The sequence below is a fragment of the Macaca thibetana genome, chromosome 6 (assembly GCF_024542745.1).
Source record: "Macaca thibetana thibetana isolate TM-01 chromosome 6, ASM2454274v1, whole genome shotgun sequence".
NCBI classification, from domain to species: Eukaryota; Metazoa; Chordata; class Mammalia; order Primates; family Cercopithecidae; genus Macaca; species Macaca thibetana.
In genome coordinates, this window is record NC_065583.1 from 125,881,659 (window position 1) to 125,909,591 (window position 27,933).

The window sequence follows — 27,933 nt, forward strand, 5'->3', positions numbered from 1 at the left end:
TTTGAATATTATATTAATACATGTCTGCACATATTCATTAGCAGATGAAAATTTCTTTCTTCCTTTTCACGTCTTATTTTGATTACTTTTTCTTGTCTACCTACATTGACTGGTATCTCCCGAACAATTTTGAATAGGATTGGTGACAGAAAGTGTTCCTGACTTCCTCTGGCTTACAAAAGGAATGCTTTCAACAATTTTCCTCTAAGTGTGATGTTTTCTGTGGGATATTTACTTATTTAAATAGATAAATGCCTTTAATCTGGTAGTAGGTAAAAGACATTTTTATAAAAGATATCCTTTTCTATTGTGAAGTGAATTTTATTATGAATGGATGAGGACATTTATCAAATGCTTTTCCATAATTATGGGGAAGATTATGTGATTTTTTTCCTATTAATAGTAACTATTAATGTGGTAAATTACCTAAATTTATTATTTAATATTAAATCACCCTTGTATAGTGTTAGATGTGATGGCTACAGAAGAAATGTCTGAAACTCTTTACCCTTAATTAACTTACAGTCTAATTGGAGAGACAAAACATGATTAAAGAAAAGTTAATAGATGCCACAAGGGTAGATTGTAATTATTTTCTGCATTAATGGGGCTTTGAGTTCAGTTGGCAAAAACCGTTATGGACTGCAGTGGGCTGAGCCAGCTTCCTGGGGGTGGGGGGGTGGTACTGGAGCTGAAACTAGAAGAATGCCTGCTTATCTTTTTACAGCGCTTTGAATAGCATTACTTTGCACTACCAAATTACTTCTTTTTGAGATTCTATCACTGATTTCAAGTAATCATTCATGTGGGACAAGACTCCATATGAATGCTGCTCTTCAGTGAGATTTGTCGCACTTTGTCTGACAAAACCACCTTTAGGATCTACTTTGTTCCCAGCCAATATTTTGCTGCAGCTCAATTTGTAGGTCATTGGTCCCATCCTGAATTTGCTGCTACAAAATTCACTTCCAAAATACTTGGACTTTTTTTTTTTTAATAAACTACTTGATTGCTAAGGCTGATTAGAAAAGAGAGCTACTTAAGTAGAAGTTAATTCAACAAACATTCATAGAACACTTAAAGTATGAAAAGGACTCTGCTAGGCCTCCATGTAAACAACAAATTATAGCTGCCCTCAGGAAGCTTCCTGTCTGCTAGGAGTTTATGCTTCACTGGGGTTGCGCTGCCCACTGTTGTCCTCGGACACGAACTGATTAAAATACTCATTACTTTTCACATTGAGAATGGGTTTTGCCTTGATTGTTTCATCAGGTTACTCTACCTCTGACCAAGCTCAGAAAATCATTTTCATGCTAACAATGGCGAGGATGGGAAAATGCTTATTTTCAATGGTCAAATAGATGATTTTTTTTTTTTTACAGTTTTGTTTTAAAGTACTATGTGTATATACTATGTGTCTTTGTTCTGTTTAATTTCATTTTGCAGGTTTTCTTTTACTTCACATTTTCTGCCATTTTAGTCACATATGTCTAGCCCAGTTTTGACAATCCCATATGACCTCTTCAGTCAGCACTGCATACTTCACATTCCTTTATCTTAATTTATACATATCTTTGTCCTGACAGTTCCCCAATTATAGAATTAATTGTTTTCTTCTCTTGGTCTTTTTGTGTTTTGCTCTATTATTTGGCCCTTCTTTATCACCTTCCCATATGCTTTCTGGAAACAGCCATGTTAGTTGACAGTATATCTTGCTATCTTAACAGGAAAATTTTAATGGAGAGTTCCTAGGATGCATCATATTTTTGTAACTGTACAATCAATCAGCTAATATCCAAAATACAGTACCCTGATTATGCTTATTAATATTTGGAGTCGACTGGGCACAGTAGCTCACACCTATAATCCCAGCACTTTGGGAGGCCAACATGGGCAAATCATTTGAGGTCAGGAGTTCAAGACCAGTCTGGCCAACATGGTGAAGCCTCATCTCTACTAAAAATACAAAAATTAGTCAAGCGTGGTGGCATGTGACTGTAATCCTAGCTACTTAAGAGGTTGAGGCAGGAGAATCACTTGAACCCAAGAGACGGAGGTTCCAATGAGCCAAGATCGTGCCACTGCACTCCAGCCTGGGCAAGAAAGCAAGACTCTGTCTCAAATATATATATATATATTTGGAGCCATTTAGTTTCATTTTTGTTGTCTGTAGATGTAGCAGTGTTAATGGCTTCTTTCATTGTTGTCTTTGTGAAAGTGGTGAATACCAATGGAAATGAGTCACATGTTTATATTTTAACAGTCACATGTTTGTATTTTAAAAGACTGGAATATTTGTGGTAAGTGCAGTTGTGGCTTAATACCTCTGCTATTCCTTTTAGCTATCCAAACCAGAGGTGCTACTTCCTGAAAGTGGCAGAATTCAAAGGGTCTAACCATAACATGCTTTTATTAAGGAGATCTAGGGCTGGAAATTGCTAAAGTAGCATAATAATACAGCTTAGTATAGAAACCAGGAGCTGCAGCCCAAGATCTCAGCAATACCATGTATAGGTTATATGACTCTGAGTTTTTTTTTTTTTTTCCTTGAGACGGAGTCTCTCTCTGTCGCCCAGGCTGCAGTGTAGTGGCACGATCTCGGTTCACTGCAAGCTCTGCCTCCCGGGTTCACGCCATTCTCCTGCCTCAGCCTCCTGAGTAGCTGGGACTACAGGCACCCACCACCACGCCTGGCTAATTTTTTTTTGTATTTTTATTTTTAGTAGAGACGGGGTTTCACCGTGTTAGCCAGGATGGTCTTGATTTCCTGACCTCGTGATTCGCCTGCCTCGCCTTCCCAAAGTGCTGGGATTACCGGCGTGAGCCACCGCACCCAGCGACTCTGAGTTCTTAAACACCTTACTTCTGCTTACCCAGTTTTAACATGAAAATATTAATTCAGCTTTGAACATTTTTTAAATTATTAAAACCACGAAAATTATTTAGCCATAAAGTATGTGTTGACTTTGCATATATAAATTCCTCATCTCTCCCATATGGCTTCATGTTTTGTTTGTCCTACTGTTTTCAAATCATTAAGTCAACTGCCTACAGGAACTTGATTGCAGTTTTTGTGAAAAGCAAACCCAGAGCCTAGAAAAATGAAGGCCAAATTCATTGTACTTATCATTAGGCTGGTTGCCTCGTTTTTTTAACCCATTCTGATTTCTTTTGCTCCTAGTATAGTGGGCCAGTGTGTATTTTTTGGCTGTAGCATGTATGTTTCATAGAGTATTTGTTAGGATTAACTAATAGCAAGTAGAGGAAGGGTTAATACTCTCATTTTTCCTGTTCTATCTGGAGAGACCATAAAATACACTGCAGTTAGAGTCAACAATCACCACTTGAAGAAATCTCTTCAACACAAAGCCTGATAAAATTTACATCTGGTAAATGTCTATTTAAGCTACTGCGAAACACATACTTAAAAAAAAAAAAATGGCCTTTTCATTGCCTCAATGTCTTGAAGGCTTGAGATTGTAAAACACTTCCCTAAAGTTCCTATAAGCAGGATGAGGCTATTTGCCTTTATAAAACTATAGAACTAATAAGCAATTAAAGGGGATTTTGAAAAAAGCCTGTAACTTCCAAAGTGATAAACTATGGAAATATTCATTGGACCTGTCCCAGATTAGCTGAAGTATCCATATGCTAAGCTTATGTGTAGAGGTCAGGTACAGTGGCTCATGGCTATAATCCCAGCACTTTGGAAGGCCGAGGCGGGCGGATCACCTGAGGTCGAGAGGTTGAGACCACTCTGACCAACATGGAGAAACCCTGTCTCTACTAAAAATACAAAATTAGACAGGCGTGGTGGCGCATGCCTGTAATCTCAGCTACTCAGGAGGCTGAGGTGGGAGAATTGCTTGAAACCGGGAGAGGGAGGTTGTGGTGAGGCGAGATAGCGCCATTGCACTCCAGCCTGGGTAACAAGAGTGAAACTCCGTCAAAAAAAGGAAAAAAAAAAAGCTCATGTGTGGTGCCCGGAGCCATGGGACACTTAAGAGAGAATATAGGTATTTTAGTCTGCCTGTCCTGGGACCCATCTACCTCTTCTCTTTTCTTCTAAGCCATGGTTACCACCTATGGCACTGACCATTCTCCTAGTGAAAACCTGCCAAAGACAGTGGAAGCAACTGCAATGTTCCAGATATCAAGAACATCTTTATTCTGTATCTAAGAGTACAAGTTAGAAAGTGTTAGCCTAATAAATTTTGCAATAATTTATATATTGATAGCTGAAGGGAATTTTAAAATATTTTATGCACAACTGCCAGATGTTATAAACCACTACTAATAAAAATATTTGTGGTGAAGGACCCCTGTTTCCTCCCTAATTCATTGCCAACTGGTAATTTTAGTCTGTACGTTCAATGACATGAAACCACTGATTATATATTTGGGGGTCACAGCTAAGTCACACTGCAACAAAAATTTCTTAAAAACTTATTCTCAGTTCTGGATTTATTACATTTTGTCCTCGGATAATATTTTGATTTGCTATTTCAAATTGCTTTGCTGTAAACTATAGGAAAGGAGAAGGAAATGAGGCCTTTGGGAGTAAAATAAAGGACTAATAGGTAAGATAAATAGAATTATAAGACCTGTTCAATACTGTCAAGTAAAGCCAAAGATTGTTCTGCAGTGTCTTTTGATTCACAGTAGCTTGCTAAGCGTTCTGAAGATCACAGGGTTAAACAATTCATTTGTTCTTATTGTCGTTCTTTCCCTGTTCTGTAGAGAAAAGACATGGTAGCAGTGTCATTTCAGTTCACCCAAAGTGAATGATTTCAGCCTTACCCAAAATGTAGTATTCAAGATATATTTGTTCTATAAATTCAGTGAAGTGGATTCTCAAATTTCATGGTTGTTTTTATTAAAATCTGTGTATACATATACTCAGACATTAGCCAAAGCAATAATATCTGAACCATAAAACAGCCTCACTAAGGATTCATAAATAGGACCTCTCCCGCCCAATCATTTTCATATCATGTTTGTCCCTTTAGTAGCTTCCAAGATGATGTTTTTCAACTCCCATTACACCCTAAGAATTTGTTTGGATGAGTGAAATCAGTTGCAGTTTTTTTTTTGCCAGAACATGGTGCCACACCCTTGGCAGGTAGGCAATGTTGTCTTCATATGTTTGCAGAATTACTGAGCATTAGCACTTTGTCCTCCAGAGAGTATCCAACCCTACCCCTCAGCTTTCAGTGCACTAATGCCACAGACAAACCTAGCTCTGGAGGGGAGAGGGCAATGTGAAGGCTCCCCATAACTTTGTGCATCCTGGGGATCAAACAATGGCAGTCTTACAGCTTCTCCCAGGGAGATGTCGAGGGGCAGTGCTGACAAGGAAGGGTAGACTGATTGTTCTTTCTGTTGTGCTTTTTCCCTTAAAAATGAATAAATTTAGATCACTTTAAGTTATAGCCTCTCAATTTTTTTTTTTTTTTTTTTTTTTTTTTTTTTTTTTAAGAAAGTCAGTACCACTGTAGTGGCCCCAAAAGTATCCTACTCCTCCACCCCTCTGGGAGTCTCCAGATCTCTAAGATTAGATGAGCCCAAGAATAGTCTTACCCCACCCAGCCACTCTATCAAGAACCATCTGTGGACTGAGAATCTGCTCCTATTCTGAAGCATACGGTGTCCTGAAAGGCCTTCTAGACCCCTTGTGGGTTTGGTTCCACAGGCTGAGAGTGCCAGGCCCACTGGCTAAGCTAATTGTACAAGAGCACTCCAGGGGCCTGCAGTGCCCCTGCCCTTCGTCCCTAGCCTGGCTAATGTCCAGTGGTCCTCCTGGAAGACTTCCTGGTTTCCTCTGAGATGAGACTCCTCCCAAAGACTGGGCGACTTAGCTCCTTGGTTCCCGTGGCACCCTGGCTATGGAATAAACACTGGCAGTGTGGGGATTACTACCCCTGTATAGATCACTCAGTCATCTTCTCTTCTGTGTGATTAATTCCCCAGCCTCCTCCCTACTCCATTTAATTTTAGCATATGTATGATAAATCTTCGTTGAATAATGAACAACTGATCAGTGATAAACCTTTTCTGAAGTATTGTTGTCCTTTGAAACAGAAAAACTCCCAGATTAAATGGTACTCAAAACGTATTAGATGTTGTGCAGAAATCACAGTTCTACATTATTATAGTCATGTATTATAGTCATCGATTTACTTTAGGAAGTTTGAGTTGAAAGTTTGACAGCTCAGAGAACCAACATTTACATCTATTACTAATAAAGACAGGTACTGCACTGATAAATATAGTGAATGTATTCCTAAAAGAATCTAAATGAGGAGAAAATGGCATTTTCTCTTTGATTTTAGTTAATTGGTGATATTTTCTCATAAAAAACTTTTGACCCAAAACAACAGTATATATCACATTTAAGTATATTCAGATTCATTTCATTGTCAATATCCAGCCAAGGCACATTTAATTCTTGCACAACCACCCCGCGGTAAGTTAGTCAAATGAGTACTCAATCCCTATTGCATAGAATATTTAAGAAAAACACTTAAAAATTAAAGTGTACCATTGAATCAATCTCAGTTGCATTAGAAGTTCTCCTTAATTCCATTGGCCTCAATTGTTTAAATAGCCACAGTGGTACTATGTATTTGCTACACACTCAATGGAATATATGAGCTTTTCTCTTTCCTTTATTCTTTTTTAATTGGAAGGCATCGCTCAAGAAATACAATTCTTTGATTTGTTCTCTAGACAGTAGAAAGACATCATGGTTATTTCTTCCTTGGTAAATTAAGCCCCATTGTCAAACATAACTAGTGAGAAAAATAAATGCATTGTGTGAAATCCTAACCTTTAAACATACCACATTTGCTTACATATTTTTCTTTATGTTTCCCGTATTTTTATTCTAAAATGTGAAGATATGTTGGCCTCGTCTGTCTTTTCATTTTCCCATTATTTTCAACAAAGGTCGCCACTCCTCCAGAGTCAGAAATAAAATGACAAAATTAGTTCAAATCTAGGTCTTTTACTATGCCCAATTCTTCAGCAGCCCCTATTTCCTTAATATCCCATTTAATGGAAAAATTTGACAAATTTGCATATAATCAAAAGGTGATTTTGCACCTGATTTTCCCCCATCTAAATATTGGGCTTGAGAAGGAAAAAGTAGGCCTTAGCTGAAGCTTCATCTTCCTTCTGAGCATTAAAGGTACAAGAGAAATATGCACTCAGAAACAAACAGGAGAAAAACAGAGAAAAAGGAGAGCCAAGGGACTGGTGTGAGGGCTTCTTCCTGTTTTAGCTTGGTAATAGTTGATTAGATGATGTGTCTTTAGTGTATCTCTGGAAAGTAGAATGTATTCAGCTTGCAGCCACAAGAGATACTTTTTCATGATGATAATTTAAAAATGTTACCAGGACTTTTTCCTTCCAAATGTGAGTGTCTGTCTATACACACATATGCATATGTGGTTTTTGAAGGGGCAAAACTTCTAAAACCACAGTGAATATTATGGTGGTTAAAAAAAAGTCAGCCGGGCCGGGCGCGGTGGCTCAAGCCTGTAATCCCAGCACTTTGGGAGGCCGAGACGGGCGGATCATGAGGTCAGGAGATCGAGACCATCCTGGCTAACACGGTGAAACCCCGTCTCTACTAAAAAATACAAAAAACTAGCCGGGCGCGGTGGCGGGCGCCTGTAGTCCCAACTACTTGGGAGGCTGAGGCAGGAGAATGGCGTGAACCCGGGAGGCGGAGCTTGCAGTGAGCTGAGATCCGGCCACTGCACTCCAGCCTGGGCGGCAGAGCGAGACTCCGTCTCAAAAAAAAAAAAAAAAAAAAGGGCAGCCTATAAGGATAAAAATTATAAAAAGTTAAAATTTCCTTTGAAAATCTTTTAGAACTTTCATGCTATAGTTTTCTTCCAACAGTGGAGCATTTTCCTGTTTCTCTTGTTATGCACAAGATGTAGTATTTGATTTGCATTCAAGGGCAGGATGAAAAAGAAATATTCGTTTTTAAATACTAGAATCACACACTGTGGTGGAGGTGTTCTCATCATGAGAAGCCCCCGAGAACTGAGACCTATTGTGGGGATTTGTATTTGTCTCCCTCCCTTTCTCCCTCCCTTCCTTCTTTCCTTCCTTCCTTTTTTTTTTTTTTTTTTTTTTTTGGTCACCCAGACTGGAACTCAGTGGCTCAATCTTGGCTCACTACAACCTCCGCCTCCTGGGTTCAAGCAGTTCTCGTTCCTCAGCTTCCCGAGTAGCCAGGACGGGATTACAGGTGCCCGCCATCACTCCCGGCTAATTTTGTATTTTTAGTAGAGATGGGGTTTCGCCATGTTAGCCAGACTGATCTCAAACTCCTGATCTCAAGTGGTCTGCCCACTTTGACCTACCAAAGTGCTGGGATTACAGGCATGAACCACCATGCCCAGGCTGTTTTCATACCACTATAAAGAACTGCCTAAGACTGGGTAATTTATAAAGGAAAGAGGTTTAATTGACTCACAGTGCAGCATAGTTGGGGAGGCCTCAGGAAACTTACATTTGTGGCAGAAGGCAAAGAGGAAACAAGGCACCTCCTTCACAAGGCAGCAAGCAGGAAGGAGAAGTGCTGAGCAAAGGGGGAAAAGCAACTTATAACACCATCAGATCTCATGAGAACTCACTCACTATTACCAGAAAAGCATGGGGGAAACCACCTTCATGATCCAGTTACCTCCACCTGGTCTCTCCCTTGACACGTGGGGATTATGGGGATTACAATTCAAGATGAGATTTGGGTGGGGACACAGCAAAACATATCAGGATTCGTGTCTTCCATTTTCAGAACATAAGTTCAGATGGAGTGGTGGTAAGGGACTGTTTCAGTTCTTTCTTTCTCGAGTTTAATATGCTTATGATACAATTCCATCTTTAGATTAGTACCCATAGAAGAATTTATTCCAAACAAATAGATTGAATACTTTTAACTGCTTTGTTAAAAATTTTCAAACTAGGCTAAATGGGCATCACACAAGAACTAATAACTAGACACAAAAATCCTTTATATAATGCATGCTTTCATGAATGACATAGGACATAATTTTCTTTTTAAGTTATGGACCAACTTGTGCCCTTCCCCCAGTCCATATGTTGAAGTCCTAACCCCCAACATGACTATATTTGGAGATAGGGTTTTTAGGAAGTAAATTAAGGCTAAATGAGGTCATAAGGGTAAGATCCTCATTTGATAGAGTTGGTGGCCTTGAAAGAAGAGGAAGAAGGAGTAAAAGAGCTCTCTTTTTCCCTGTGTGAAGACACAGCTAGGAGGTGGCCATCTGCATGCCAGGAGAGGTCTCACCAGAAACTGACCATTTGGCATCTTGATCGTGGACTTCCTAGAAAACTAAGATGCTTATAGACTTGAAATTTAGAAAACGTTTGGGTCCCCATCTTCTTCTGATGAATGAAGAGAATTGTCCTCACTCCTCTGTTGTGACATTTAAAGGAGAGGGGAGTTTCACGGCACTCAGCTGAATTTGCTCTGATGAGTAGACTTCTCAGGGTTTTGTGTACTCCCTGTTTGATATTTATATTTTGTGAATTTTGAACTACTTTGAATATGAATATTATTAGAATTTTATTAATACTCAAATACTTGGTTTTAACATGTTTCTATTATTATTTCAGATGAAGTTAAGAAAATCTAAAAACGCAAAACTTTAGGCCTTTTTCTTCTTGGGGACGATGGGGTTTTTCTTGGGGATGATGAGAACATGATACAAGCAAAAATGATTTTATAGCCGTACCTAAATGCTTATGTAAAAAATAATTTACTGGCTGAAATTGTCCAGCCCCAAAGGCATCTTTGAAGAAATTATGCATAAAAATGAAAAGCTTGAAAAAGTGACTTGAATACCATATCATTTGTAACCAGCAACACTGAATGAATTATGTGCTTAGCAGCGATGGCTTTTGCTTCTGTCTCTAATCCTTTCAACTCTTCACCTCTCTCTTGTGCAGTATTTAAAAATTGTTAATCTTCAAGAATATTCCTATTTAACAGAATACCCAAAGCTGTTTCAACTTTAGAATTCCTATGTCCTATGTTTTATTGAAAATGATTACACTACCTTGGAAGTACATGGTGATTCAGATATACCTAATATTGGGCCTTGTTCATAGAAAGTGCTCATAGCATTCATAGAAGGTTATTTCCTAAAGGACTAAGTGATTAAATTAATATACATCCATGGGTGTGTGTGTGTATGTGTGTGTGTGAGTGTGTGAGTGACGGAGTCTCACCCTTGTCACCCAGGCTGGAGTGCAATGGCATTATCTCAGCTCACTGCAACCTCCGCCTTCTGGGTTCAAGCAATTCTCTGGCCCCAGCCTCCCAAGTAGCTGGGATTAGAGGCATGTGCCACCAGGCCTGGCTAATTTTTGTATTTTTAGAAGAGATAGAGTTTCACCATGTTGGCCAGGCTGGTCTGGAACTCCTGACCTCAGGTGATCTGTGCACCTCAGCTTCCCAAAGTGCTGGGATTACAGGTGTGAGCCACCACACCTGGCCCTAATATGCATCTTTAAATTTGTTTTTATTTTGAATTTTTGGTGTTCTAATACAGTTATATCACTGCCTGTACTCACTGCCCAATTTTCTACAGGTATCTACCTATCTTGTTCATTTGAAAAGAACATTTAGAAAGGGGGATGATAGAATTTTTTTTCTCATCAATGTGTCTTAATTTTCCTATACTTGAAAATAAGAGGAGTTATTCAAAATAAGTTTCAGAAAATGTTGACAGTATGTAAGTTTGCAAGTGAAAAGAAGGCAATGGAATTTTGCATTAGCACTTAATATTGGGCGCTATTTGCTTGTTACTTGTTTCTGTTAAGATCCATGGTTATATCCAATTTTATTTCAGTTCTTTCTTCTGTGGTTATTGGGTTGGGTGATTTTGATTCTGTTCAACAATGGATGCTTTGAGTAATGAACTTCAGTGCATAATTATCCAGCGAAATCATAGCAAAGGGATGAGATGACAAAAAGCCAACTTATTTTCAGGAACTAAAAATAATGGTATAATATAGGCATTAATACATGCATGACTATTCCAGCATCTGACTTTATCCTGATCATTTATTTTTATATAAATTGTAATTTAAAATTGTAAAATTTTAAATACTTGCTATTAATCTGTAAATCTTGTTTACTTTTTTAAAATAACAGTAAATTAAATCTGATGTTTTAGCGAAATGCACAAATCACTGAATTCTTTTGAATTAAATAAGGTATTGATAGTAATTCATTTAAATAGTTATTTTCCCCTTTTTATCACTTTAGTTAAGCGATACTTTACTACTAAAACAAGCATATTATTTATAATAGCACTTAATCATAATAAAATTTAATAGTTATGTTAAGCTGATTTTTATGCTATCAAGGTTCACTAAGATAGTGAGTTAACTTATATGTGATTATTTTTATTTATGATTTAATATTTTACACCTATTAAGATGTTTTTGGTATTTGGGAATGATGCTCATTGTAATTGTTTTGTTTAGGAAATGTTCGGTCAATGTTACTTTAGCGAGAATAGTCATTTTAGCTATTAATGTTAGGGAGGTCAGAAATTTTGGAGGATACTCCTGTCTTATACCATCCCATGAAGTAAGGATAGAGTCAGGGTTGAATATTTGCCATGGGCCAGTGCTTTTAAAACTAGTATGTGGAGTACTAGTATGCCTTCTCATATGTGTCTAAATAGAAGTTTAAAATAAAATTTACCCCTGAAGGAGTTACTGAGCTTCCTTGTGTATCATTTAGTGACTTGAAGGTTCTGTGTGTGGTCATTCGTGTTGTTTCTTCACTCATATGGTGTTGGTCAATGAATTATATACAGAGAGTGTAGTACTGCTACTGTCTGACTTGTCATGGGTTCTACACTTTGCTGTTATTCAGACCAGCCCGTGGAGTAAGCACAGGCTATTCTGAGGATTTTCAACTGATAACAATGTAAGCATGCTTAGGAGCAGATGCGATTCAGTAATGAGAAAACCCCGTCAATTTGGGTGTTAGGAATAACTCATTGTGCTTGCTTTTTGTTAAACTTTAGACGGTATTATAATAGACAAATTAAATTAAATTCAGAAGACTCTTGTGGGGACAGTCCTTTAAGTACTGGAAATGCTGTTATTTGGAAGAAATTATTACTTTAGAATTTTCTTAGATTTATTGTAATCAAATTAGCATAACTCAAGAAAGACATTGTCTTCACACATCTTTCCCACAATACTTTATTAATTACATATTTTCAAATGAATGGTGTCTTAAGGTCCCAGAATCCACCAAAGTGTTCACAAACACATCATAAGATATCCCTTGAAAGGTAGTTAAAAATCAGGTCATGATAGAACTGCCCTACATACCTACCCTTTCTTGAGGTGAAAAACCTCACATCTTTGCCAAATGACAGACAGCTTACCTGGATTAAGGTTCACAATTTAAAATAGAATATTAGAAAAAGAGGCTGAAGCGACTTACCCATTATTAAGGCTAGCTGTTGTTGTACACACTCCAGACTTTATGTGTGCATGTTAATTAAGTAATGAGAACCCCAGGGCAACATTTAGTATAAATGTTTGAACATTTTTCTCCTTAGAACAGTGAGCATCATGTTTCCCCATATAATGGCTGACATAGACAACCAAATTCCTTCAGACCTTTTCAACACTTGTTTGGAAGATTGCTTCCTTTAGAGTTCTTTACATTTATGGCTCCGTGTCTGCATTCATTTTCTAGGAGAATGCTTCCATAAATTTCATAGCCAATGCTATAATCTCTCTAGTGATTAATCTCTGAAAAGTTTAATGAACTGTCTAAAGAGGGTGATTTTCTACTTGGGCCTGGTAAGACACTTTTTACATTGCTTCTCTGGAGCTATGTTTTCTGTGTTATTTTCATGATATTCCTACCACATTTATTTTCTTTCTTTGAGTGGTAGATATCCTTAAATAAACATCACAGTTTGAGAAAGTATCATCCTTCATCCTGTTGCATTTCAGCCAAAAGGAGGTCAGAGTTTGAAGAACTTGAGTAAATGAATGACAATATGTTAACAGACATAAAAAAAATTTATCAGTACTCTTAGTTTCTCCCTGTTAAGTCTTCATTTATGATGATGAAGCACAACTAAATATCTTCGGAGTTACTTGAAACATCCTGGATAGCACAGAATATGTAATCATACGGGAATCTAATAAGAAGTCACCACTCCTTCAGCAACTGCTGAGAGGAAGAATCTGCTTCAGACAGATTATGTGGCAACTACAGTGGTCCAGTGGTTGGAGGCCTCTGGTGATGAGCACAGGAGCCTTTTTAGGAATTACGCTGATGTCTTCCTCCACGGATGTTTTGTACATAGTCTAGGGGATTAAAAAAAAAAGCACTCCTACATTGGACTCTATTAACACTATGAATTTTATTTTTCATTTAGTTTCATCTTTTAAGTGTTGTAATTATACACCTCCACGATCTGTTAGAACTTAGTACCTTTGTAACAAGAGATGTCAGCTAAAAATGTAAGTTTTGGCCTTGGGAAGGTGATTTTTATAGGATTCTTACTTTCATTGTGATTTAATTCTGCAGTGAGGAATACCATCTCAAAGAGTTTCTGTATGTTCTTTGTCACTGTTTCAAATAGTTTATCAGAAAGGCTTTAATATTAATGTATATTATGATATGCAACCATAATTTTTCATCACACTACCTGCTATACTATCCTGATTTCTTAGTTTGCTGTTGAGTGTCTGCCAAGCATTGTGCTGGGTACTCATTTAATCCTCATACCAACTCTGTGGTGTGTGTGTATGTATCATTTCCACATGTACACACGTATATTCAGATACAAATTTATTATGAATACATATAAGATAGTATAATGTGTTAAAATACAAACTTCAGAGTCAGTGAATAAATCCAGGTCTTTCTGATTCTAGATCTCATCCTCTTACCTAGTCCGTACTCTTCATTTTACCACATTTAATATGGTATTTATTAAGGTTATAGCTTAAATACAAGATTACTACAATTAAAACCCCACATGAACTCTATGGTAGTTGATTGAAAAGTAAATATATGACTGGGTGCAGTGGCTCACGCCTGTAATCTCAGCACTTTGGAAGGCCAAGGCGGGCCGATTACTTGAGGCCAGGAGTTTGAGACCAGCTTAGCCAACATGACAAAACCCTGTTTCTACTAAAAATACAAAAATTATCCAGGTGTGGTGGTGCACACCTGTTGTCTCTGCTACTCAGGAGGCTGAGGCATGAGAATCACTTGAACCCAGGAGGTGGAGCAGGTGGAGGTTGCAGTGAGCCAAGATCATGCCACTGCACTCCAGCCTGGGGGACAAAGCGAGACCCTGTCTCAAAAAAGAAAAAAAAAAAAAAAAAGAGGAATATATATTATTAACCCAAAGACTGTTTTGTTCTAGCTTCTGTTTTTGCTTTTTGCCTTTGGCTGCTTTGTGAATAAAATCTTAAATGAACATGATAGAAAAATTATGGAAATTAGTATTTGCTAAAACTTCACATCTATAATTCAATATGAAGAAGCTTCACGTCTACCTGGGGAAAGTATATCAGTTTTTTCTCAAGTCTACCTTGTGTGTCTAGTGACAATAACAGATTCCTAGGGTTGAAAGAACCCCCTGTATTTATTCTCCTGAACTTGGCAAAGATCATGAACATTCATTTAACCATCTAAATTGTAAATTCTCTTATAATAGCTTATTTGGACCAGGAGACTTTAACTCATTTAAAGTAGTACAGTATAATGATAGGCCAGGACTTTTTTTTTTTTCTGTATTCAGTGCTAAGAATCATTCTGTCAGATCTGCTTTGGGTTTTTCTGTAAGTGTTTCTCTTAATTTGTATTTCTAGAGTTTTTGTGTTTTGTGGGGATATAAAATTCCTCAGGAGTCTAGGGAGTAAAAGACTAAAGGACATGAATAGTATGTGAAGACTGCTACCACTGAGGCCTAGGGAAGTGAAATACGGGCAAATGGACTCATTTAATTTAAAAATCTTTTTACTCTTTTACCTTCTTGTATGTGTATTTTATTTGAGCATTTTTTAATGTGACATAACTTAAAAATTAAGCTTCATAGTCAAATAGAAAATATCAAAATTAAGAAAGATGTATTTTTCACTGTGCCTCTAATACTATTAAATTAAAATCTCTCTGACTTGATGAATGATAGAAACTGACAATTCTGAAAACATGTGCCTTTTCTTAATAACACAGGCAATTGTCTTTTATTTATTTCATCAGGGAAAGACACTTAAGCTTGCGTAGATTTCAGTAGCTTTATTCATCAAACTTTACAAAAGCAGAAAAGCAGACACAAATTAAAAGTTAAATATCTTTTCCTCTTAGGATCTTATCCTCTTTATTATTCTTCCTTCTTCTCAGTTGTTTATTAGCTTACTCTTGGATTTACAACATTTTATTGGCAATCTGTGGTTTGTGGAGTTTATTAGTCCCAGTCTGTCACTTTAAGAAGGAGGAAAGGAACAGAAATGGATTATAGCCAATATTTTTGAATGTTCTCTAGGTTTTAGGTGCTTAGTTCTCACAAGCACAACGTGAAGTAGGTGCTTGATAATCATGCTCTTTAGATGAGGCTCGGGTTGTAAGCAGTGGACCTGGTGTTTGAATACCAATCTGTATGATTTAGAGACACAGGGTTCCCCACCGCACACACCATTTGAACATGTTATAATCTAGATCTGGTATGTAGTAAAGATGCTAGTCAACAGTAAAATTACCAAATTGGTGAGCTAAAAGAAAGGCTGACACAGAGTGTGAATATTCAGCTATCACTTCGTAAATAAAATAGTTCCACTCTGGTTTTTCTCTGCTGCCAACACAAATGAGACTGGAAGGCAACACCTGGAATGACGGGACCCCACCCAGTCTCCATGACATATCTTGGCATTCCTACTGAAGCTGTTAAGAAGCTTGGAATGCTAGAAAAACTAGGAAGCGGCATAATAGTCAAGATGAGTTTTGTGCTTACAGGTACTGCTACATTCCCACCTGGCTGCTGTTCATACATCCCATTGTAAAGTTTCTTGTTACTGCTAGTTTGAGAGCCACCTTCATGTCTCTTGGCTTTTCTTTTAATCAAGGGGACTGGAAGTAGGAAAACATTTCTTTGGGGCTTAAATGATGTCAGTAATTGGCAGTGGAAAAAAGGAAACTTAATCTGAGGTGATCACAGAGACACTGGTCTTTTCCTTTTATAAGGAGACACCACCAGACTATTTCCATTTGCTTTCCCCAGAGTGTTATATTGTTTACTACTCCATGTAAGCCAGCCATATCTTTAAATGAAAGCATTTTCTAACCAACTTCTAAAGTGAAATGGTAACACTCTCACTTGAAACCTGTGTGTCAGTACATCCCACAACACATGAGTTTGTTTCAGACTTTGAGTCTTCTTATACATGTGGTGAGAAGTTCAAAATTACCCCTTATTTATACAGCCTTTGGCAGTTTGGGCAATGTGTTTTGTCACCTGTTTGCTGTCTTACGAAGAGCTGGAAAGTTTATGAAGAAATAGAAAATATGACTTTGAGCCCTTGACATTTTAAAATAAATGTACATATTGTTAGTGACAGATTGCTAAACTTGGCTTTAGACACTTAGCTGTGTTTCTTGCCAAAAGTAATCCAGATGTGCATAATTTATCCGACTGCCATATGTGCACTGACATGTCGTTCTATAATCAACTGTTCAGTATGGTTACAGTTACATGTTCTTTTTTATCAACAATCTTTTGAAATATCACTGACTTGATAACTTATTTTAAGTTTTAACAACTTCTCAAAAAGTAATGCATAACCAATTTGGCTTTAAACCTGAGTGACCAGACATGTTGAGTGTCTAGAGAAGACATTGACAATCCACATTTCCCGGGGGCCATATGTATTTCAAGGGGGGAAATCTAGGATACCATCTTCAGTGTGATTCTCTTTTGATAAGTGTCTTAGGGGTATAGAATAGAAGATGTATGTACCAAATTAAATTTTGTTGAAACAAAAACAAAGTAAAGTCTCTAACCAAGTAATTTGTTTTGGAAAGGGAGTGGGAAAAGGAAATTTTGATACATATGAAATAAATATGTGGAAACAGGATATTTCATTTTTACCCTAATGCAATATCTTCTGTGTTGTGTGCAGGCCATGCTTGTGACATTCACATGCAGTATGGCACTGTGTTGATTCCCAGGCTGTATCTTTTTGTTTAAGAAAGGCATTTTTTTCCCTTGAGAATTTGAGAGAACGTATGTATGATAGGAAATATTACTTGTCTACTACCATTTCGTAAATTGATACTTAAATATCTCGGAGACATTTAGACCGCACGATGATAGCATTTGTACTATCCCTGAGAGATAGTTACCTTGAAACTATGTCCTTGTTTTTTGTGCTTAGTGACACTGAGCCACCATCAAGTCTAGACAGGGGTATTGCCAACCATGTGTGTCCTTGTTTGTGTTTATCCACAGCTGCAATTAGGTTTTTCACACTGTCCCCATCTGTGGAGGCTAGCTGTGCAGTGACCTTGGCCAGTTCAAAATCTGTTCAACCAAGCCTGTGTATGGAGAAAACTGGGAGGACAGATGGTAGGATTGATGACGGGGAGCTGTTTTGTTAGTGATCGTGTCTGATAGTAACCAACCTGTCTTGTACACAGTATGATTTTTAAAGACATATCCTGAAACCTCTTATAGTTAAACAAAACTTGGCCCAGTGTCAGTGCAAATGTCCTGACAACAATAAGAGTAATACAATGGCAGGTTTATGGGTGTGGGATGTCTATTTCATTATTATTATTATAGCAAATGTGTAGCTCTTATTTTCTTTTCCTTTTTTTTTTTTTTTTTTTCTTTTTTTTGAGATGGAGTCTCTGTCGCCAGGCTGGAGTACAGTGGTGCGATCTCGGCTCACTGCAGCCTCCACCTCCTGGGTTCAAGCGATTCTTCTGCCTCAGCCTTCTGAGTAGCTGGGAATACAGGCGCCCGCCACCAAGCCCAGCTAATTTTTTTGTATCTTTTAGTAGAGATGGGATTTCACCGTGTTACCCAGGATGGTCTTGATCTCCTGACCTCATAATCCGCCTGCCTCGGCCTCCCACGGTGTTGGGATTAGAGGTGTGAGCTACCGCGCCCGGCCGGGAGCTCTTATTTTCTAATCAGCTTCCACTTTCCCTGACATAGTTCAGTAGGAGGTTTTGAACATTAATGTACCAAAAAGCACTTCTGAACACTAGTGTACCAAAACTTCCTTTGGGACTTCCAAGTTTCCTACTTGAATGCTGAGGTTGGGTCTGGCTTTAGGGGGGGAAAAAATCTGATTTAGACTGAACTGTAACTGTTATTTATCTTGCCTGTGATTCCCTGTCACTTTGAAGTCTTATGAGAATGATCAGCTCTTCTTCTTTGAAATTTGAGATGTTCAATATGTATATTTTCAGGCTTCCCATCATTTCTTTCTGATTAAAAACATTTATTTATTGGTATATCTAAAGATACCATTTTAAGCAGACACACACACACACATAATCATACTTAGTCCACTTTCTGTTGCTATAATCAAATACCTGAGACGGGGTAATTTATAAACAAAAGAAATGTATTTCTTTCTTTCTTTTTTTTTTTTTTTGAAACAGGGTCTCACTTTGTCATCCAGGCTAGAGTGCAGTGGCATGAGTATGGCTCAATGCAGCCTTGACCTCCCTTGCCTCAAGAAATCCTCCCACCTCAGCCTCCCAAGTAGCTGAGACTGCAGACATGTGCCACTATACCTGGCTAATTTTTGTTTTTTTCTTAGAGACAGAATTTCACCATGTTGCCCAGGCTGGTCTCAAACTCTTGAGCTCAGGAAATCCTCCCTCTTTGACCTCCCAAAGTGCTGCGATTACAGACATAAGCCATTGTGCCTGGCCAAGAAAAGAAACATATTTCTTTCTTTTTTTCTTTTTTTTAAATTTTTTAAATTTTTTTATTTTTTTTATTTTAAGACGAAGTCTCAATCTGTCACCCAAGCTGGAGTGCAGTGGCTCCACGATCTTGGCTCACTGCAACCTCCACCTCCTGGGTTCATGCGATTCTCATGCCTCAGCCTCCCAAGTAGCTGGGACTACAGGCGCTCACCACCACATTTGGCTAATTTTTTTTGTATTTTTAGTAGAGACAGGGTTTCACCATGTTGGCCAAACTGGTGTTGAACTCCTGACCTCAGGTGATTTACCCACCTCAGCCTCCCAAAGTGCTGGGATTACAGATATGAGCCACCAGACCAAGCCAAGAAATGTATTTCTTATAGTTCTGGAGACTGGGAAGCCCAAGGTCGAGGAGCCACATCTAGTGAGGGCCTTTTGCTGGGAGGACACTTTTCAGAGTCCTGAGGTGACCTAAGGCATCACATGGCAAGGGGGCTGAACCCAGAGCCAAACTAACTTTTATAACAGACCTTCCCTTGATAACTAAACCACTCCCATGATAATCCATTAATCCATGAATGGGCTACTCCATTCATAAAGGCAAAACCCTTCATGACCAATCACCTCTTCTCACGCCTGTAATCCCAGCACTTCAGGAGGCGGAGGTGAGTGGATCACTTGAGGTCAGGAGTTTCAGACCAGCCTCGCCAAGATGGCGAAACCTCATCTCTACTAAAAATACCAAAAATTAGCCGGATGTGGTGGCGAGTGCCTGTAATTTCAGCTACTCGGGAGGCTGAGGCAGGAGAATTGCTTGAATCCAGGAGGCAGAGGTTGCAGTGAGCCGTGAGTGAGCCCCCGTACTCCAGCCTGGGCGACTGAGTGAAACTCCATCTCAGAAAAAATAAAAAATAAAAAAAGCCCTCCCTGTCTCTTAATACTGTTATATTTGAGATTAAGTTTTGTTTTTTTCAGTTTTTCTTTTTTTTTTTGAGACGGAGCTTTGCTGTTGTCACTCAGGCTAGAGTGCAATGGCGTGATCTGGGCTCACTGCAACCTCTGCCTCTCAAGTTCAAGTGATTCTCCTGCCTAAGCCTCCCGAGTAGCTGGAACTACTGCTCACCATTTCTCCCAGCTAATTTTTGTATTTTTAGTAGAGATGGGGTTTCGCCATGTTAGCCAGGCTGGTCTCCAACTCCTGACCTCAGGTGATCCACCCTCCTTGACCTCCCAAAGTGCTAGGATTGTAGGCGTGAGCTGCTAAGCCCAGCCAGGATTAAATTTTAACATGAATTTTGGAGGGGACAAAGATTCAAACTCTAGTACATACAATTATGTTTTAGAAGAATTACTACTATTATCATCATTATTACCCTCATCATCCATATTTGTTTGGCTTCACTTCATTAATTTTGAATTAATGAAAATGTTCCAGATTTCTAGATTTATCCAAATATTAACAAATATGTATTTTCACTTTCAGTAATTTTAGAATGTCATATTGAAGTCCCATGATTCTTTAAAAATTTATGTGTTAATATAACATTTTGAAAATGACAGTGCAATTAACAGCAAACATTTATTAAGCATGTGTATTATACTAGGTACTATTTTGCTTTGCATAGCTCTCATTTAATCTACTAACAAGTGGCACTATTAAGTTACCTAAAGTCAGATAGCTAGGAAATGGCAGAGCTGAGCTAAAAACTCAAGCAGTGAAGTGAGCTCCAGAACTCATTTTCCTAATTACTCTGTCATTTTGTCTCTAACAAATAAAACCAATATTAACATATTGTACTTACTAAGAGCCTGTTCAGGGTATCATTACATTGAGATGGCATGACCCTGATAAGCATTTCAATTTTTTGTACTTGGAAAATTCCAATTAGGTTAAATTTACTGCAGAATCTCTTGTCCGCTTTGTTTTGGTTAATTTTCCAGTCTGATAATTTGCTGCCTATTAATAGGATTTATCTCACCTCTTTCATCTGTTGGTCACTCTACAGGACTGCGATCTCTTTCACTAGGGTTATGTCATATAGTCTTTCATTCTTCCAACAAATTATAAATTAGAGATAAAGAAACAGAAAAGAGATTCAGTTCTTCCCCTCTAAAAGTTCACCTAGATTGGTCCAAATGATTGTGGTTGATTTTCCATAAATGTTAGATACATTGACTTTCTAGAGACTATTTCTGAGGTCTCTGCAGTTGTCCATATCGATTTCTTGAATTGCGCTTTCTGTTCCTCAGTGTTGATGCAATAGAACCCACTGATTGGGTCTTACTTAGCTTCTAAAACTTCTTTGTTCTGCTTTATCTTAATTCACACTCTTCTCATCCCACACTCTGCCTTCACTCTCATTTTCTCTACAGTCTGGTAAAATGGAAAGAAGACAGTTTGTAGTGAGCCATCCTCAGTTCAAATCATAGCCCTACCACTTTTAAATTATGAGACTGTAGGCAAGTTCTCTGAACCATTATTTTCCTTTCCTCAGCTCTTTATTGAAGATTAAATCAGAGAACAAAGTGTCAAGACATGGTCTCTGTCTTTGAAGTGCTGACACTTTAGTGAGAGAGATAGACATACAAACCATTAAAACAGCAAGTGATAAATATCATAAAGGTGGTACGTGTGACATGCTATAAAAGCTTACAGGTGGGCAGTAAGGTTTTGATGAGTGAATGAATGTGTGAATGAAACTTAGGAGAAAGGGAACTGAAATATGACTTCTTGTCAGGAGATTTGGCACAACTCTGGATAGAACATGGTATGATTTTATAAATGTTCATTCATTCACCTAACATTTATTGAGTGCTTACTATGTGCCAGGCAGTGTGCTGTTTACTGGAGATTACAAAGACGACGGTTAGTTCTGAGAGGAAAAAACTAAATTGTTCATTGCTCTGGCTGTATTGAGTAAAAGAGCTCTTGAGTTTTCTGTGGTCAAATGATGCAGCGCAAGCATTTCATAGACTGTGATTAGGCCTTCCTTATAGCATCAATAAACCTATTTAAATAGGTTCTTCCTGTAGATATTTTTATTCTGAAATTCCCTTTTTGATGTAACTGAATGAATGAACAAAAAGATGAGTATTTAAACAGCTTTCAGATTTCCTTTCTTTCATGCCTGCAAGCATGGCATGTATACTTACTTTTGTGTAATCTTTAATCAGGTAATCTGTTAGTACAAGTAGTTAAGCTCACAAAATGAGTAGTTTTTAAACAGAATTTATACAAGTGTGAGTTTTAAGCTTCTGGTTTTTATCATAATGATGCAGATACTGAAGAAAACTGTCAGAAAAATTCTCTCTTCCCATCTCTTCCTAAATGCAGTGTAAATAGCAGCATATATTGTCAATCTCGGTAATAATAACACCCATGTGAAGCCCTACTTGCTCAAAGGAGTGAGAAAAAATATTTTGATGTTTAGCAAATGCTATCCCAACAGTGAAAGGAGTGCCAATTTCCTGTTAGATGTTGAAACCGTCATTCCAATGGCAAGTAGTGATTGAAGAAACACAGCCAAATTTTAATCTATGTGTAATTGCAGATATCCTTTTCAGATGTCGTTTTTAGTGAATCTAAGAAATATTTAGAAGGAATTTGCTACTATATTAAGAGACCCTCCTCTCTTACTTAGCGTCTACCCCCATATATAAAATAACCTTCTATGTTGGCGATTATGCTTTAGTTTCTGTTGCTTTTTTAGTAATAATTTTTTATATTTTTTTAATTTCGTTTTTTGTATAGTAAGACAATTTAACATTATCGAATGTGGAAAGCAGAGAAGGAAATTATGACACCATTACCCTATTACAGGATTTTGTAATCTCAGCAATTTGAGGAGTAGTTTTGTGTGTTATAGGATGTTTAGAAGAATCCCTGGCCTCAGTCCACTAGATGCCAGTAGTACCCCCTGAGTTGTGTCCATCAAAAGTATCTCCCAATGTTACCAAATGTCCCCTGAGGATCAAAGTCCCCACCCCACCTGCTCATTTTTGAATTGCCTTAATTCAAAGATATTATCAATTTTGAATGTTCCTGTCAGTCTTCTTTCATGATACATAGATCCTTTTACAGAGCTGAGGTAAGTGTATGCATAGTGTTGTATTCTGATTGTTCGTGTCATACAACATCTAAGCATTTTCTGCTGTTAACTAGGTATCAGATTTAGCACTTTTAAATTAATTCTGTATTGAAATTTTTATGAAAACATGGCAAATGGCCTCCTTATGTATATACTTTTTCTAATTTACATTTTTGCTTTTCATATGTGCACTATGTCGCTTGTGAATTATTTTCCTACCTTTTCTGTTGGCAAGTGGGGGCTTAGGCCTTTCTAGTTCCTTGTGGTCTCTGTTATAGGAGAAAGCACCAGCCTTTGCACTCAGACAGATGTGGATTCATTCCTCCCCTGACACTAGTAGCTTTGTGATTTGGGGCAATATACACCCTGAGAACATCTCATCTTATAAAAGGAGAGAAAATATAGGGGTATCGTGAAGCTAGAAATAATGTATTTCGAACATCTAGCAGAGTAAGAACTCAATAACTGTCAGTTTGAAGTAGTGGTAATAATAGTGCGGTTTATATTCCTTATTGATCCAAATATAATGCAGACCACAAAAGTGAGCCACGTACATAATCTAAATTTTCTAGTAGCCGTGTTAAAATAAATAAAATAAGTGAAATTATGTTCAACATTGCATTTTATTTAACTCATTTTATAACTTTTGCTTGTAATCAGCATTATTAATGAGAGGTTTTACATTATTTTTCTCATGCTAGGTCTTTGAAATGTAATGTACGTTTTATGCATATAGCACATCTCAATTTGTTTTTTGTAGTTGTTGTCGTTTTTTGGTTGTTTCCTTTTGTTTGTTTGTTTGTTTGTTTTTGAGACAGAGTCTCGCTCTGTTGCCCAGGCTACAGTGCAGTGTTGCGATCTCGGCTCACTGAAACCACCCTGCCTCCTGGATTCAAGTGATTCTCCTGCCTCAGCCTCCTGAGTAGCTGGGACTACAGGTGCATGCCACCACACCCGGCTAATTTTTGTATTTTTAGTAGAGACAGGGTTTCAGTATGTTGGCCAGCCTCATTTCGATCTCCTGACCTGAGGTGATCTGCCCACCTTGGCCTCCCAAAGTGCTGGGATTATAGGCATTAGCCACTGTGCCCAGCCAAGACATCTCAGTGTGGACCAGCCATGCTTTAAGCTGTCAATAGCCAGATGTAGCTAGTGGCTGTTATATTTGTCAGCATAGCTCTAAGCAATATGTGAAAGATGCCAGATTAATATATGTGCATTAATGACAAATTATTACTAAACATGATGGGAATACCTACCTTAAAGATTAGTTTAATTAATCTTAATCTTCCCTTTTTTAATAGCAGAAAACTATTAAAACTCCTTTATTTTGCATTTTACTTCTCAAATTTATTTAATTCTATGGTTGTAGCTAGAAATAGCTTACAGATCCTGTCATTTTAATGTACATTATATCTTATTTGCTATTCAGTTTAATGTTTGACTTAGTTTGTCCAAACCCTTCCATTCAGCAAATGTTTATGGAGTAGAGTTGACCCCTGGTATACTCAGGGCATTGGTTCTGGGACTACCCCCACCCCATTCCAAATCCACACATGCTTGTTCCTGTGGAACTCAAGTATACAAAAAGTCGACTATCCATCTATGAGGGTTTTGTAACCCACTAATACTATATTTCTTTATCTACGTGTAAGTGGACTCAAACAGTTCAAAGCCCTGTTATTTGAGGATCGACTATACTTAATATGTGCCAGGCACTATTCTAAGTAAATGTTTTGTTTTTTGGTTTTTTTTTTTTTTTTTTTAGATTTTTTAGTGCTCATAAAACCTCAGGGAGAACAGTACAAATATTATCCCTATCTTCCAAATGAAGAAATTAAGGCACAGAGTGGGCCAATCACATGCCTGAGGTCACATATCCAGAAAATGGAAGTCTTGGGAGAAATATTCAGGAAAACTGGCTGTATAGCTTCATACTCTCAAAGACTACTGCAACACTGCCTTTTTCTCAATCCTCGTTTCTCTAAGCACAATTCAATTATTTTTACTTGTTCCATTGTTATATGTGGTTAGCCTCAGGACCTATTATTCCCACTGGATGGTCACATTTCCTCTTTGGTCTTCTTTAGCTGCCCTACTATGCTGAAAGCACTGGTGGGTTTTTTTGTTTGTTTAAGGTTGGGGGAACTGACGGGGGAGTGCAGAGGGAGTCATAGGCCACATTATTTCGTATGGATCATGTCCTTTGCATCCTTTCTTCGTTTTGAGAGAGAATCTCATCATTGTATTTCAGTGTCATATTAGAACACTCGTGACAATGTTCTTGCTTGCCCAGTCTGAGTCCAGGATGGAGAAGGGAAACAGAGGCGGAATAGTGCTTAGTTGTTACACGGCACCCATGCACTTCCGTGGGAGAAAGTGCTGCCTCTGGATTTCTGAAGAAAATCAGAGAAAGAAATGTATTATGTAAGTCTGACTCACTAAGCAGAATGGGTAAGATAAATGGTAGGAAAACCCAAACCAACTTTTCTGTGACCCTGTGTGAAATTCCTCTGTGTGCCCTAAGAAAAATGCTAAAAATGATGTGGTCAGAGTGGGAATGCTGCAGCTCAGAATCAGTATTGGAAGGAGAATTTCTAAGTTTTAGAAAGAAGCTTGCTCACATCATAGGCACTGCTAATGGCCATATAAATATTAATAAAGCTTTAAACACCTCCAAAATTAGCTTTATTTTTACATCAAAAGTGCAAGACATGGAAGTGGTAATTTGTGTTAGTCCAGCAGACACAAAATTAATTGAGATAAAAACAAGATGTAACAGGCAAACCCTTTGGGTGAAAAAAAAAATGAGTTATTCTAACTCATTTAGACAGCTTCAAGTGAAACATAATAACAAGAAATGAGTTCACAGTATTGAATTATGAGTTTGTCATACATATCCGTGCTCCTCAACACCAAAGTCAAAGTAGTAAAAGCAACTAAATTCAGGTGCTGTGCCATCAAGGTACCGTTGTGCTGTGTGAGAAAGCTGTACCTCATTTAAAGCTTTGGGTTTACTGCTCATCTTACTATATCAGGTAAGCATGCTGCTTTATGTCTGCCCATAAGCTGGACTCAGGGATTGCAGAATGAGTGTGGCTGTGGTGGACACAGGGAAGCATGGGGATAAAGAAGTTCATTAGTTTCTCTAAATCTGTTTTTCCCACAACAGTTTGGCAGCATGGTGAAAACCACCTGCAGAATCCTCATTTCCTAGGAAATGTCTATCAAGCCACAGACCCCTTAACTTGTCACCAGCCCATAGTCTGTCAAGGCATAAGGCAGTTGTACTTGGAAGACATGCTGTATCCTCGTGATGCCTTGCCTTGTACGGGATTTATTATCAACTGTTACCCATTGTTTAGGGGTTTTTTCCCCTCTCTCTTCCTGACATCCTATGCCTCATGTATGAAGAATTTCTTTTTGAAGTTAAGTAAAATGATTCTACTATGAAAGGATTATTGTGAGAGCTAAGGAAATTAGATTGCATAACTGGGAATTTAAACATAAAAGAAGAAAACAAGCAACTCCAGAGGAACTACTTCTTGAAACTACCATTCTACAAGTCCTGGATATCTGTATCTTTAGCGTCTGCTAAAATTCACATCTTCCACTGGCCATTTTATTTCCTTGCTGTTTCTTTTTGTGGGATTCCTGATGAGGAATGCCATTCACCATTTTTTCATTCCTGGGCTCAGCTCATGTTTTCTGTTAACCTCTCCTGTTAACCTTTAACTTTCTTGCCAGGTTTTCTTATGGTATATATATATTAGTCCATTTTCATGCTGCTGATAAAGACATACCTAAGACTGGGCAATTTATAAAAGAAAGAAGCTTAATTAGACTTACAGTTCCACGTGCCTGGGGAGGCCTCACAATCATGGCAGAAGGCAAGGAGGAGTAAGTCACATCTTACGTGGATGGCAGCAGGGAAAAAGAGAATTTGTGCAAGGAAGCTCCTGGTTTTTTGTTTTTGTTTTTGTTTTTAACCATCAAATCTCATGAGTCTCATTCACTATCATGAGAACAGTGCAGGAAAGACTGGCCCCCATAATCCAATCGCCTTCCACCGGGTCTCTCCCACAACACATGGGAATTCAACATGAGATTTGGGTGGGGACATAGCCAAACCATATCATTCTGCCCTGGGCCCCTCCCAAATCTCATGTCTTCACATTTCAAAACCAATCATGCCTTTCCAACAGCCCCCCAAAGTCTTAACTCATTTCAGTATTAACTCAAAAGTCCACAGTCCAAAGCCTCATCTGAGACAAGGCAAGCCCCTTCTACCTATGAGCCTGTAAAATCAAAAGCAAGTTAGTTACTTCCTAGGTACAACGGGGGTACAAGCATTGGGTAAATACAGCCATTCCAAATGGGAGAAATTGACCAGAACAAAAGGGCTACAGGCCCCTTGTAAGTCTGAAATCCAGTGGGGCAGTCAAATCTTAAAGCTCCAAAATTATTTCCTTTGACTCCATGTGTCATATCCAGGTCACGCTGATGCAAGAGGTAGGTTCCCATAGTCTTGGGCAGCCCTGCCCCTGTGGCTTTGCAGGGTACAGCCTCCCTCCTGGCTGCTTTCATGGGCTGGCATTGAGTGTCTGTGGCTTTTCCAGGCGTGTGGTGCAAGCTGTCAGAGGATCTACCATTCTGGGGTCTGGAGGATGGTGGCCCTTTTCTCATAGCTCCACTAGGCGGTGCCCCAGTAGGGACTCTGTGTGGGGACTCCAACCCCACATTTCCCGTCTGCACTGCCCTAGCAGAGGTTCTCCATGAGAGCCCTGCCCCTGCAGCAAACTTCTATCTGGGCATCCAGGCATTTTCATACATCCTCTGAAATCTAGGTGGAGATTCCCAAACATC

At 38.3% G+C, this 27,933-nt stretch overlaps 1 protein-coding gene and 1 long non-coding RNA gene across 8 annotated transcripts in view; both read left to right on the plus strand.

The window, feature by feature from the left end:
- ARL15 (ADP ribosylation factor like GTPase 15) overlaps window positions 1-27,933 on the plus strand; it is a 443,095-nt gene that overhangs the window by 227,987 nt on the left and 187,175 nt on the right. The gene's annotated exons all lie outside the window — the stretch shown is intronic.
- LOC126956880 (uncharacterized) overlaps window positions 689-27,933 on the plus strand; it is a 33,658-nt gene continuing 6,413 nt past the window's right edge. Inside the window, exon 1 of the long non-coding RNA XR_007726518.1 lies at window positions 689-27,814. This is a non-coding gene — a long non-coding RNA (uncharacterized LOC126956880). The remainder of the gene's footprint in view (window positions 27,815-27,933) is intronic.